The 14,117-nt window shown below is 41.3% G+C and overlaps 1 protein-coding gene across 5 annotated transcripts in view; it reads right to left on the bottom strand.

The window, feature by feature from the left end:
- The window catches only part of LOC131242079 (disease resistance RPP13-like protein 4), a 115,430-nt gene that overhangs the window by 65,539 nt on the left and 35,774 nt on the right, over positions 1-14,117 (bottom strand). The gene's annotated exons all lie outside the window — the stretch shown is intronic.

Here is a 14,117-nt window from a genome sequence, read left to right as displayed (position 1 = left end):
ATAGGAAAACAATAGTGATTGGATATCCATCATTAAAATCCTCCTAAGGCCCACTGTATTGTTTATTTGACATCCAATATGTTGATTAGGTCATACTGATGAAGGAAAAAAAAAAAAAAACAAAGATCAGCTTGATCCAAAACTTTTATGGACCCCAAAAAGTTTTTAATGGTACGACATTCATTCAATACTGTTTCCTGTAATGTGGTCCAGTTGAGATTGGTACATACCGAATTTTTGGTCTCATACACTAAAATGATCTAGAAAAATATATGGAAGGCGTGGATGAAGCACATACATCATGGTGGGGCCCACAGAGCACCGACCACCAGTCATTGGCTGGTAGCAGGGGGAGTAGCCGTTTCCCAGGATACGACCATGGGTCCATACACACTGAGAAAATTTTAGAGTGATGTGCAGCGGTAAACGGTCTATAGACCATCTTGGTTTGGACCGATGGTTCCACTTTTAAAAATGAGTTCTGCCCGTTTTGTTTAATTATAATTATTATGAATTAAATATCATAGTTTATACAATTGTTCTGCACTTCACATTTTTTATAGAGAAATTAACGACTGTGGACCCCACCTTTTATCCAGCGGTTTTTCTGAAGCAATACAAACTTAGAATACGCAGTTGTACCTCCTCGCACGGAGTCGGAATATCGGGACGAAAATACCCCTCCTCCTGACGAAAACAGATTCGGTACTCCCGCTGCCGCCAGTGAATGGTGTACAGTCGGTGTTAGGTGAGCCCCACCATGATGTATGCTTTTCATCCATGCCGTCCATATATTTTTCCACATCATTTTATGGTATGAGACCAAAAATGAGGTATATCCAAATCTCAAGTGTACCACGTTATAGGAAACAATGTTAAATGAGCGTCAACCACTAGAAACCATTAGAGGGCAATAAAAATTTTGGATGAACTTGATTTTTTTTCCTTCATCTATGCCTGTCTGAACTAATCAACAGATTAGATGTCAATTAAACAGTTCATTGGGCCTTAGGAGAAATTTAATTGTCAATATCCAATCAATATTATCTTCTTGTTGTGTGGTCCACCTGGGATTTATATCCCTCTCATTTTTTGGAAAAAAGACTAAAATGAACTGAAAAAATGGATGAACGGAATGGATGAAACACATACATCATGGTGGGGCTCACAGACCACTGACCGCAGCCGTTGGGTGGTGGGAGGGTGAGTAGCCAATCCGTTTCCTTTCCTTAATACCTTACTCTATTTTTTCACCCCTGTTGCTTTCGCTCCCTTCTCAAAATAACAGTCTTTCACTCCTTTTCAACGATAAACCGACGTACGGAGGTTATTCTTCTCATTTTCCTCATCGAATCTTAGTGAATCATGTAGATATCATCATTCTACATTTGCCATTTTCTTTCTTGGCTAGGGTTACGTGAAATCCCACGAAGTGGCTGCATTTGCAATCCTTGAAAAGGTTGAAAATATTTCCTCACTCCAAAGCACCTCTCTTCAACCTACATTTGATCTGTACTACGGTAGTCGGTGGTACATATATTTTTTAAAAATGCTCGGCTCGTACAATTGCATTGCATGCGAAGTTCTTTCAATTCCATGAATTAGGCTTACTCAATTTCATGTGTTAGGCTTAGTTAATTTTATGTGTTGATCGGTCCAATCCATGTGGAACTCACTCAATTCCATTTGAAGCTCACTCAATTCCATGTTAGAGCTCACTCGATCTCATGCTATGCTCGCTGAATTTCATGTTTACCCTGCTCAATTTCATGCTAGGATCGCTCAATTTAATGTTTACCTAACTTAATTTCATGGTAGATAAGATAAGGTCAATTTAATGTTTGCCTCGATAAATTTCATGCCAGGATCACTCAATTTAATGTTTGCCCAGCTTAATTTCATGGTAGATAAGATAAGTTCAATTTAATGTTTGCCTCGATAAATTTCATGCTAGTATCGCTCAATTTAATATTTGCCCAGCTCAATTTCATGATAGATAAGGTCAATTTAATGTTTGCCTCGGTAAATTTCATGCTAGGATTGCTCAATTTAATGTTTGCCTAGCTCAATATCATGCTATGCTCGCTCGATTTAATTTTTGCCCCACTCAATATCATGCTATGCCGGCTCGATTTAATGTTTGCCCCGCTGAATATGATGTTATGCTCGCTCGATTTAATGTTTGCCCCACTGAATATCATACTATGCTCGCTCGATTTAGTGTTTGCCCAGCTCAATATCATGCTCAATATCATGCTATGCTCGCTCGAAATATCATTCGCTCAGCTCAATATCATGTGACACTTGCTCGATTTAATGTTTGCTTGCATAGCTGAATTTATAGTTTGTCCCGCTCAATTTTTTGTTTGCCCTGTTCAATTTCTAGTTTGCTTGGCTGATTTTTTGGATTTTCTTGTTGAATTTTGTAGTTTGCCCCACTCAATTTCTAGTTTGTCCTGCTCAATTTTCATGTTTGCCCCGCTAATTTTCTAGTTTACCCCGCTGAGTTTCATGTTTGCCCTGCTCAATTCTATGTGTCCCCAGATCAATTTCTAGTTTGCCCCGCTCATATTCTCAATGTATGAGCTCTGGTTGTTTATTTGATGCTAGGTCAATGAATTTATTGATGGACTTATTTGATGCTAGCCATGGTCAATTTAATCCAAGTTGATGCGCATGTGATAGGCTTAATCAATTTCATGCATTAGGCTTATTGAATTTTATGTGTTGATGGGGATTACATACACTCGATTTAATGTTTGCTTGCATGGCTTAATTTATAGTTTACCCCACTTAATTCCATGCTATGCTCGTTGAATTCCATTTCGTTCAATTTCATATTTGCCTTGCTGAATCTCATGCTTACCCCCCTCGCTGAATTTCATATTTTCCCTACTCAATTTGTACGTTGTCTCACTCATTTTTCTAGTTTGTCCCGCTCAATGTCATGTTAGATTGTCTTACTCAATTTAATAAAATAGGATACGAAATCATTCGTAGAAGGCCTAATCCATATAAGCTCTGGTTGTTTATGTGAAAATTTAACGTGTTGCTTACTCTTTATTTCCTTAAGCTTTGTATCATTCTCATCTATAAGGGAAAGCGAGTTTTCGGTCTTCTATTATTTAATTGAGTTTTGCCTTATGGGAAGCTTCCGTTGTTTAACGATTTATTGATAATTTGTCATTGTATTGAATTTTGCAGATAATGGCTACGAGAATCATCTATTGCTACGGCGGGGAGTTAAAATGTGAAAACAAGCAATGGACGTACACGAGTGGAAGTACGAAAACTATTTCGCTAGATGTAGATACTATGTATGAGGAACTTCTATCCAGAATATACAGGATTATTAAGAGAACACCAATAGATTGTGATATTCAGATGAAAGTTTTGTATCCCTGCTCTAATAAATCAATCCCTCCTACCGTTCTTGAGGACAACGATGATGTCAAAGTGTTCCTGGCAACACAGTTGGAGCATTCGAAAAAGTTCATCCCTTTAGTCATCGAGACAATCCAACACATTAATATGACAACACACGTTGACAGTGTGGTAGAAGAGCATAGTGTGGAATTTGAATATAAGCTAAATCCATTACAAGTAGTAGGAACAAATGATCAACTGTCCGAGCCGCCCCAAACATCAAAATTTGTGAGTACCCAAGTCTGCGGTGCATGTGACCTTGACCTCATTTGTGATTACATGGCACCGCCTCTAGCAACAACAGCAGATCTGCCGTCATCATCCACAGCCCAAAGATACATCAATCATGAAAGCAACATCCCACATCCAGACCTTCTTGAAACATCAAACTTCAACACCCGTCAAGTTCCTGTGCCGTTTGATGATGCTGCATTCACTAATGCAGCAATGCTGGAATATACGGATTCATTGAGTGAATCGATCGAGATAGCCGTTGAGCAAACATTTAAGGACAAGCGTCGGTGCCAGCATGTTTTGAGCCAATTTGTCCTTCAAAATAAATTTCAGTATAGGGTACTGTACTTAAATTCTAGGAGATTTACGATTGTATGCTTCGAAGAAAGATGCGAATGGAGGGTTCATGCATCACGCGTGGGTGATTCAGGAATTTTCAAGATACGGACTTATAGGCCAAATCACACGTGTGGCATGTCATGGATGAGGAGCGATCACCGGCAAGCAAGCAGTAAGTTAGCATGTGATTTGGTTGTTAGCCGCATAGAGCAACGCCTAGGGTTGAGGCCACGTGATATTATCTTCGCCATGCAAGAGAGGTATAATATTGTTATCAGTTATAGGAAGGCATGGGTAGCCAAGGAGCTTGCAATCAATCAGGTGATGGGGTCTTATGAAGACTCCTACAATCAACTCCCCTTGTATTTACATGAATTGAGGACGGTCAACCCAGGGACAGTGACTGCCCTGCATGTTAACAAAGAGACTTTCGAGTTCGAAAGATGTTTTGTTGCCATTGGACAATGCGTTAGAAGTTTTCAAAAATCATTGCGGAGGGTATTAGCCATTGACGGGACACACTTAAAGGAAAAATACAAGGGTGTTCTATTCATCGCCACGGCCTTAGATGGGGACAATCATATATTTTCAGTTGCGTTTGGCATCGGGGAATCGGAGAACGGTAGCAGTTGGAATTGGTTCCTTACTTACCTTAGCGATGCGATAGGGTCTCTGGATGATCTTGTGATTATATCCGATAGACATAAAGGTTTACTGAAAAAGGTACCCCATGTCTTCCCACGTGCAATTCATGGCTACTGCGCATATCATATCTATAGAAACTTGGTGGACACCTTTAAAGACAAGTCATTGGAGATGTACTTTTGGCGGGCAGTGAAGACATGTAGGGTGGCTGAATTCGAAAAAATAATGCATGATATCGAAATGGCCAACCCCACAGTACATGCATGGCTGACAGAAATCGGATACGAGAGATGGGCATCTTCACACTTTCCAGGAAAAAGATTCAACTTAGTTACTACAAACATTTTCGAGTGTGTCAATGCCCTCTTCAAAGAAGCACGCGAATACCCCGTTACGAAATTGATAGAAGGGGTTAGATTGAAGATACAGGAATTATTTTATAAGAGAAGAGAATCTGCGGCATCGTTTATAGGGCCATTGACAGCATGGGCGGAGCAGCAGTTAAAGGATCTTATGCAGAAGGCGAGAGATGTTCGCTGTCATCCTATTTCTCGAGATGAGTACTATGTTGTGGGAGATTATAATGATACAGTCAAGCTCAGTGAGTTTTCGTGTACATGTCGCGAGTTTGGCGTGAAGGGGTACTCTTGTATACATGTCCTGTCAGCTTGTATAAACTACAATCTCCCTCATTACTTATATTGCTCCCCATTCTACACGGTGCAAAATTACATAGCTACGTATAGCGAATCGGTCTACCCAGTACGTGACAAGAGTGAGTGGGAAGAAATTTCGGTGGGCTTTAAGGAGTACTGTGCGCAAATCAAACCTCCAGGACAAAGAAGGTCAGTTGGAAGACCTAAAAAGCTGAGAATTCCATTGCGTGGAGAGGAATCGAAAACAATAAAGTGTGGGCGATGCAAACAAACTGGGCATAATCGTCAGAAGTGCAAGTTTCCCATACCTAAAAAATAGTATACTCTGTAATTTTTATAGTGTTTTGATGTATAACATACTTTGTAAACTTGGTGGATGTTGAATAAACTCTCTACCTTGTCCCACAGTGCTTTCAATTTGTCCCACTATGCTTGTCAAAAAGGAAAATGCTCATGGAAATCAGTGCAAGACAATTGCGCAGATACTAGAATGAGTAAAAGTAAAAACATGCCTGATAGACAAGAACTTCATAGGCATAGAAGGGAAATCCCTTGGCCCACTCATTTTCATGTTTGCCTCGCTCATATGTCAATTTACCCCATTGTTTTTCTAGTTTGCCCTGCTCAAAATTCAGTTTGCCCCGCTCATATTGCATTTTGCCTCGCCGTTTTTCTAGTTTGGCATGCTCATATTTCAGTTTGTCCCATTGATATTCTAGTTTGCCCCACTGATTTTCTAGTTCGCCCCACTTATTTTCTAGTATCCTCCGCTGATTTTGTAGTTTGTCTATCTCGTATTTCAGTTTGCCCCGCTCGTATTTCAATTTGCCCCACTGATTTTCTAGATCACCCCGCTTATTTTCTAGTTTCCCCCGCTGATTTTCTAGTTTGCTCATCTCATATTTCAGTTTGCCCCGTAAATTTTCTAGTTTGCCCCGCTCATTTTCATGGTTGCCTAACTCAATTTCATGCTTGGGATGAGAAATGACAGAATCAATCTGAGATGCATGATGAAGGAGATTGAGAGTAATAAAATGAGAACATCCATACACTACTGCACATCATAAACCAAAGCGGAAACACTTCTATATATAATCTGAGTTAGTACAATGTTCCCATACATAACTATCCATGAAAAAAACGTAAATGATGCCAACTACTAACTATTATAGTACTAGGTGGAAATGATCCACTTCTTACTACACATTAAACACAAAGCACATAACCACTAACACGGCTAAACAGAAGTGAAGGAGTCCATATGCATCACAACTCCCTACTGTGATACCGAGTCCGGCGAGGGAGGGGGCACTCCCTCCTTCTGTACACAACACAACACCGCCTTTATCGTTCGCTGCATACTCTTCATCTTACGCTTCAGATAGTCCTGGTCCTTCTTAATCTCAGATAGTTTCGCCTCGATCGCCCCTACACGCTCATCTAAACCTTGACGTGCATTGGGCACTTTACCTGTATCATCACCCTCTCCTTCTTCTTCAGCCTCATCCTCTTCGCTACCTTCTTCATCTTCTTCTTCATCTTCAGCTATCTCGTCACCCATTTCTTCCAACCGCCTTGCCTCTTGTTTAGGGCCACATTGCATGTGATTTAAAGTGTCTTCGGTTATCACTCTTTCTGGATGTGAAGGGTCGATGGATGCCCTAAACCCATTTCCTCGGGCTAGCTTGCAAATTAGGTGGCCAAATGGGAGGGAGAGATTACATCTTTTACTCTTCACAGACTTCACTATATGGTAAAGGATAATGGAGGGCAGGCACACATTCTCCCCACGCCCTATCTGGTACATTATTTCTGCATGGTAGACAGAAACCTCCGTACTATTTCCCTTTCTCGGATATAAATTATATGTGAAGATGTAGTGCAATAGTCTGTAAATTGGAATCATTTCTTTGCTTCTGAAGCTACCATCTCTCCTCCACTCTACGAGGTGGCCACACAATCTCCTACTCAGCTCACTCCTGTGCTGCGATGTGTTCAAGTTCCTAGTGTCTATAGGGATATGAACCGTCCCCAGTGACACGCCAAGTGTGTTCGCGATGTTTTCTACCCTGATCGGAATCAGCACGTCTCCAAATGAAATGTCAAATCCGAGTGGGTTGACACTTGCATTAATAATTCGAGAATAGAAAAACCGTACATCATGCTCATTGGCTGGAAAATTACCTTCAAAAATAGGTCCCCAACCTTGATGCAAGAGCCGATCTAGCACGTCATTTTCGGCAACCAGTCAGTCCCCCACCGTGATTTCAAAAACCACTTCCCTATCGTGATAGTGGCCCGCATCCAATGTCCAGAAGTTTCGGTCGTGGCCCCTCTTTGACCTCCTTTCACGATGAGCCGGTCCAGAACTCGTTGCACCAACATTGACCGTCCCTACATTTCCACTCTTAGGTGGTGATGATGGAGTCGCAATAGCCACAGCAGCTCGCCTTGTGCTTCTTTGTTGAGACGGAGATGATGGACTTGCTTGAACAACTCTCTTCTTCCCCATGAGAATGATGGGTTTAGAAAGGTGTTAGAAAGATGAAGAAATGATTGTGGAAGATGTGGAAATGGGGTTTTGAAATTGAGGAGATGGTAAAAGGATTAGAAAAAAAAAAGTGAAGGAAGATAAAGAAAGGGAGTGGAGATGAAGAAAGGTTTAAGGTTTGAAAGATGGAAATGGAGATTGTGGAAGGTGTGGATAATGGGTTTGAAAGTTGAGAGAGTTTGAAAGATGGAAATGGAGATTGTGGAAGATGTGAAGAGGGAGTTTGGAACTTGAAGAGATGGTAGAAGGATTGAAAAAAAAAAGAAGGGTGAAGGAAGATGAAGAAAGGGGAATGGAGATGAAGAAAGGTTTAGGGAAGTTGAGAGATTAAGAAGAAGAGAGGGTTTGTGTGAAGGAATTTAAGGAAAGGGGTATGGAATGGGAGGGTTTAGGCGTGTGGGGAGTTAAATACATCATGCCATGTGGGACCCACTTAAAATTTTCCAAAAAAAAAGGCGGCGGGCGGCACTACCGCCGGTCCGGCGGCACTACCGCACGGACCTCCAGATGGCGGCGGCACTACCGCCGGTCCGGCGGTAGTGCCGGCGGTAGTGCCGCCGCCGTCTGGAGGTCTGGGCGGTAGTGCCGCCCGCCCCCCTCTCTTTTTTTTGTAAAAATTTCAGTGGGTCCCACATTTCTTGCAACATTTGATAATTTTAATGAGCCCCACACATAGAAATACAGTTTTGGTGGGTGTATAAATACAGTAAGATGACTGTACCAATTTGGAGTGGTTATAGTCTTTTCTACAAAATTTACAGATTTTTCCCTTTATTTCAATTTTTTATTTTTATAATTAAAAAAATAATAATTAGAAGATGTGAGATCACATTTGCCGATTATGAAATCACACATGATGGAGTGCACATAATCACTTCTGCGATCTGACAATGTTGCCTGTAACGTTGAATGTATTAGCTTGGTTTTCTAATTCATGGTTGGGGCTGCACCAACGTTTGCTTGGCCCATTGCTCATAATTTCATGTTCAGCTTCATCAGTAACTTACCATGTTAAGAAATAAAGGTTTGGAAAGTATGATTTTTTTTTTTATTAAGTGGATATATGATACAAATGGCTAATGTTAAAGATGCATATGGGGCCTTAATGCATCATGACGTGAACCTTGTTTCTTGTTGTACAAGTCTGTACAAATGGGCCCCATTGTTTGGTGACCCATGGTGCTAATCTGATTGGTACAATCTGGGACCGAATTGCTCAAAAATCTCCCAAATCGGAGATCCATGGTGCTAATCTGATGTGTGCGTGTGTAAAGAGACAATTTTGGCCGATATGGATCCTATAGTCTGATATGCCTAGTATCATATCATTTTAGGGACTGGCTGATACAGTTACAACATTATTTAAAACCTTGTTCAAAAGTTAAAAATCCTTCTTTATCAAGCAGCAATCTCGTGATGTGCTAACCTGGCACTCTCGTGATGTACTGCATATTTTTATAACCCTCAAATATAACATATGTATAGTATTTTTACAGATATTTGGAAAGAGAAAACCCGATTAAATGCTTCAACCCGGGGTTTGGTTCGAGGGATTGGAAGGGATGGGAAGGTTTAATCCCGGGATTGGCCGGGCGTGCCAAACAGACTGGATGTAGCAATCCAGGGATATAGCAATCCCATGGGTCTCAAGACAATCCACTGCCAACACCATCATTACCTAGAAATCTATGCCATCCACCGTAATACCATTCAATCCCTTCCAAACCACCCGGCCAAACGGGCCCTAAAATCAGCGGGGCAAACTAGAATATCAGCGGGGGACACTACAAAAACAGCGGGGGAAACTACAAAATCAGCGGGGGAAACTGAAAAATCAGCGGGGCAAACTACAAAATTGGTTCGAGGGAAATTAGAAAATCAGCGGGGCCACCTTTAAACTCAGCGGGGCAAAGTACAAAATCAGTGGGAGATACTAGAAAATGAGCGGGGCAAACTACTATATGGGGTCGTTTGGATGCAGGTAAAAATCTTAAGGGCCTGTTTGGCCAGTCGGATTGGAAGGGACTGGATGGTATTGGAAGGGATTGGAAGTTAAATCCCGAGATTTGCCGGGCGTGCCAAACAGAGTCGGTGATCTGATCCCAATCCCACCGATCTTAAGACAATCCACTGACAACATCATCATTACCTTTAAATCCCATCCAATCCATCCTAATCCGTTAAAATTTGCCAGGGACGTGCTTGGTTCGAGGGATTGGAAGGGATGGGAAGGATTAATCCCGGGATTGGCCGGGCGTGCCAAACAGACTGGATGTAGCAATCCAGGGATATAGCAATCCCATGGATCTCAAGACAATCCACTGCCAACACCATCATTACCTAGAAATCCATGCCATCCACCGTAATACCGTTCAATCCCTTCCAAACCAACCTGCCAAACGGGCCCTAAAATCAGCGGGGCAAACTAGAATATCAGCAGGGGACACTACAAAAACAGCAGGGCAAACAATAAAATCAGCGGGGAAACTGTAAAACCAGCGGGGCAAACTAGAAAATCAGCGGGGCAAACAGAAAAATCAGCGGGACTAACATGAAAATGAGCGGGGGAAACATGAAAATCAGAGGGGGAAACATGAACATCAGCAAGGCAAACTAGAAAACCAGCGAGGCAAGCATGAAAATAAGCGGGGCAAGCATGAGAATGAGCCGGCCAATCTCAAGCACCGAGTCACAGCAACAGCATACTTGATCGATAAGCATAGCGAGGCAAACGAAAAATATAGTGGGACAAAGTATAAAGTTCATTTCATCATCCACCAAAATTACAACGTATGCTATACATCATAACTTACAATTCCAACAAATATGCCAAATTTTTTCAAAGTATGCTATCCACCAAAATTACAAAGTATGCTATACATCAAAACTTACAATGTATGCTATACATCATAACTTACAATGTACATTCAATGATGTATATAGTACAATGTATACAACATATTTTCAAAATTCATCCCATGCCCTAAACAAATATCATCTACAAACTAGGGACAAGCAATCATATGCTATTGACTTCCTCCAAATGGCAGTGAATTTTTGCATGTCTATTCCCGCCAAGGTGAGACCGCTACACAAAATGTCGATGTATTTCATTACGAATATACCACAGTCATAACCATTGTCCTGCTTCGGCGCATATTCATCGACTCTGACGGTCCACTTCTTCCCTTCAAGCACAGTGCTGTCTCCAGTAGCATGGAAGAGGATGGGGAGTGCATCAGTCATCATCTTCATCTTTTGCTTGTACTTCAGCAATAAACGGGTGCACAAGCTATCCACAATAACAATTTCTCTTGCTCTAGGATAGATGACTAACAGAAACCAATGTGAATTTCGTGATTTATGGGCGCATAGACCTGTTCGTGATTCACAGAATAATATATTAGTCAAACATGATAGAAGACATAACAGTAAGAGATGATGTTCTGCGACAAGTGCATTAGCCGTTCATAACACCAAATTGCTTTGACGCATGGTCTATCTCGCTCCTTGGCAATTGCGTAGGCCGTACCCATCTGACCTAATAGCTCGGCCTGTTCTGACGCTGATTTGGAGGCCTGGTATGCAGTCAAAATAGGCAAACACCCCTCAAGGTTTTGCTGTTACAAACATGATGAAAGTTCACGTCATGTAAGAAAATCAAATTTTCAAACAGATTATGGATTAGCGCAATAAACAGTTACCGTAAAATACGTAGGGTAGAATTTGCAATCTTGAGGATATGCTATTGTAAGGTCGTTATGCCTTTTCTCAAGGAACTCGATGTATGTGTTGATAGCCTAATCAATAGGATAGTACGATTTAGTCATAGATTAATATAACACATAATTATATGTCAATCAATGCATATCGAGAATAAATTAGTAATACTTACCTCGCTATCAACCCACGCATCCTTCATCCATATCGTACCGAACCATTTTCCCGCTGCCATGGCTTTGTTTACTTCATACCAGTCCTCTACCTCTTTAACCTCATGTGCGGATAGTATCCTGAAAGGATCCATCTGTAGAGGAAATGGTATCGGAGAAGTTGCAAAAGCTGTTACTTGCTCAGGTTCGGGAACCGCCGCAGGGGTTGTATCGAATGCAGATAGGGACAAGTATGGAGAAATTTTGTAATATGACGGCTTCGGTATCCTTTTGGTTCTCCTTTCATAAACAGGATGAGAAGTGGATGCATTCAGTACATTACCTTTCACATTACTATATGACTGCACATCTAGGTCCCCATGTCCATGCTTTTTATCTTCCATATCATTTACTTCCCCTCTCTTCCTCAACTCCTCACCCTCCTCCATCACAAAACATCCCCTCCGTGTATGACTACATTCTTTTTCCTTAATAAACTCCTCCCGCTCATTCACTAACTTTTCCTTGTCCTCAAAAAACAAATCATTCTCCCTCTTCAATTGTTCTTTCTCATTCAGTAACCTCTCCCTCGCGGCAAACATTGCTTCTTTCCTTCTCATCTCTTCCCTCTCTTTTCTCAATTCTTCCCTCTCCTTCTTCAATTCCTCTCTCTCCTTCTTCAACTCTTCCCTCTCAATTCGAAATTCCTCAATAAAAGCAACATTCTTCATAATACCCCCCCCCCCCCCCCGGGTCCCTCTCCCTCCATGCCTTTCTCATCGTTATCATCTGACTCATCCTCCTCATGATCAGTCTCATTACCCTCATATATGTATGATCTTGTGGTAGAAATCACTATGCCCACCGTTTCCCACGGTATGATCCACTTGAACTTTTGATATGCTTCGATTTGAGGGCTAGACCCCTCAAAATAAATGAAAAATCGGATGGACTGTGTGGATATATTACATACATTCATTGTGGGCCCAACTGAGATTACATAGTACAATGGGAACGTATTACTAACTCAGTACGCAATCCGAACTCGCTTGCTACGCCCTATGATGGTGTTTTATTTGTAATACATCATGTTCATCGGATTATGTAATGTCCATCCGTTTTCATCGCAATATGTATACACCCTCATATGTGGAAGGGAACCTAAACATTGAGGGAGGACACCTAGACATTTAGCGGGACAAACATGAAATTGAATGGGGCAAACTAGAAGATCAGCGGGGGAGACTAGAAGATCAGCGGGGGAGACTAGAAGATCAGCGGGGCAAACTAGAAGATCGGCAGGGGAGACTAGAAGATCAGTGGGGCAAACTAGAAGATCAGCGGGGCAAACTTAACAAATAATTTCATAGCTTGAGCTGAAAAATCTAAACATATCCAAAGTTTAAATGGACCACACCACATGAAATTTTGAGTTGAACTTCTAATGTTGATCATTTCTTAGGGTCCACAGAAGTTTTGGTTCAAGCTTACAATTGTGTTTTCTGTTAATCCATATATGTATGATCTTGTGGTAGAAATCACTATGCCCACTGTTTCCCACAGTATGATCCACTTGAACTTTTAATATGCTTCAATTTGGGGGCTAGACCCCTCAAAATAAATGAAAAATCGGATGGACTGTGTGGATATATTACATACATTCATTGTGGGCCCAACTGAGATTACATAGTACAATGGGAACGTACTACTAACTCAGTACGCAATCCGATTACGCTTGCTACGCCCCATAATGGTGTTTTATTTGTAATACATCATGTTCATCGGATTATGTAATTCCCATCTGTTTTCATCGCAATATGTATACACCAAAGCCCCATATGTGGAAGGGAACCTAGATATTGAGGGTGGACACCTAGACATTCAGCGGGACAAACCTGAAATTGAACGGGGCAAACTAGAAGATCAGCGGGGGAGACTAGAAGATCAGTGGGGCAAACTAGAAGATCAGCGGGGGAGGCTAGAAGATCAGCGGGACAAACTAGAAGATCAGCGGGGCAAACTTAACAAATAATTTCGTAGCTTGAGCCGAAAAATCTAAACATATCCAATGATCAAATGGACCACAACACATGAAATTTTGAGTTGAACTTCTAATGTTGATCATTTCTTAGGGGCCACAGAAGTTTTGGTTCAAGCTTACAATTGTGTTTTCTATTAATCCATATATGTATGATCTTGTGAATAGGTTTGATAACAAACAAACATCACTGTTGGGCCGGCTATGGTTTCGGGGGTAGAAATCATTATGTTCACTGTTTCCCATGGTATGATCCACTTGATCTTTTGATATGCTTCGATTTGAGGGCTAGACCCCTTAAAATAAATGAAAAATTGGATGGACGGTGTGGATATATTACATACATTCATTGTGGG

This window comes from Magnolia sinica, chromosome 1 (genome assembly GCF_029962835.1).
Source record: "Magnolia sinica isolate HGM2019 chromosome 1, MsV1, whole genome shotgun sequence".
In the NCBI taxonomy this organism is placed as follows: domain Eukaryota; kingdom Viridiplantae; phylum Streptophyta; class Magnoliopsida; order Magnoliales; family Magnoliaceae; genus Magnolia; species Magnolia sinica.
The sequence above is the reverse complement of the archived record's forward strand: the minus strand, read 5'-3'. Positions and strand labels throughout refer to the sequence as shown.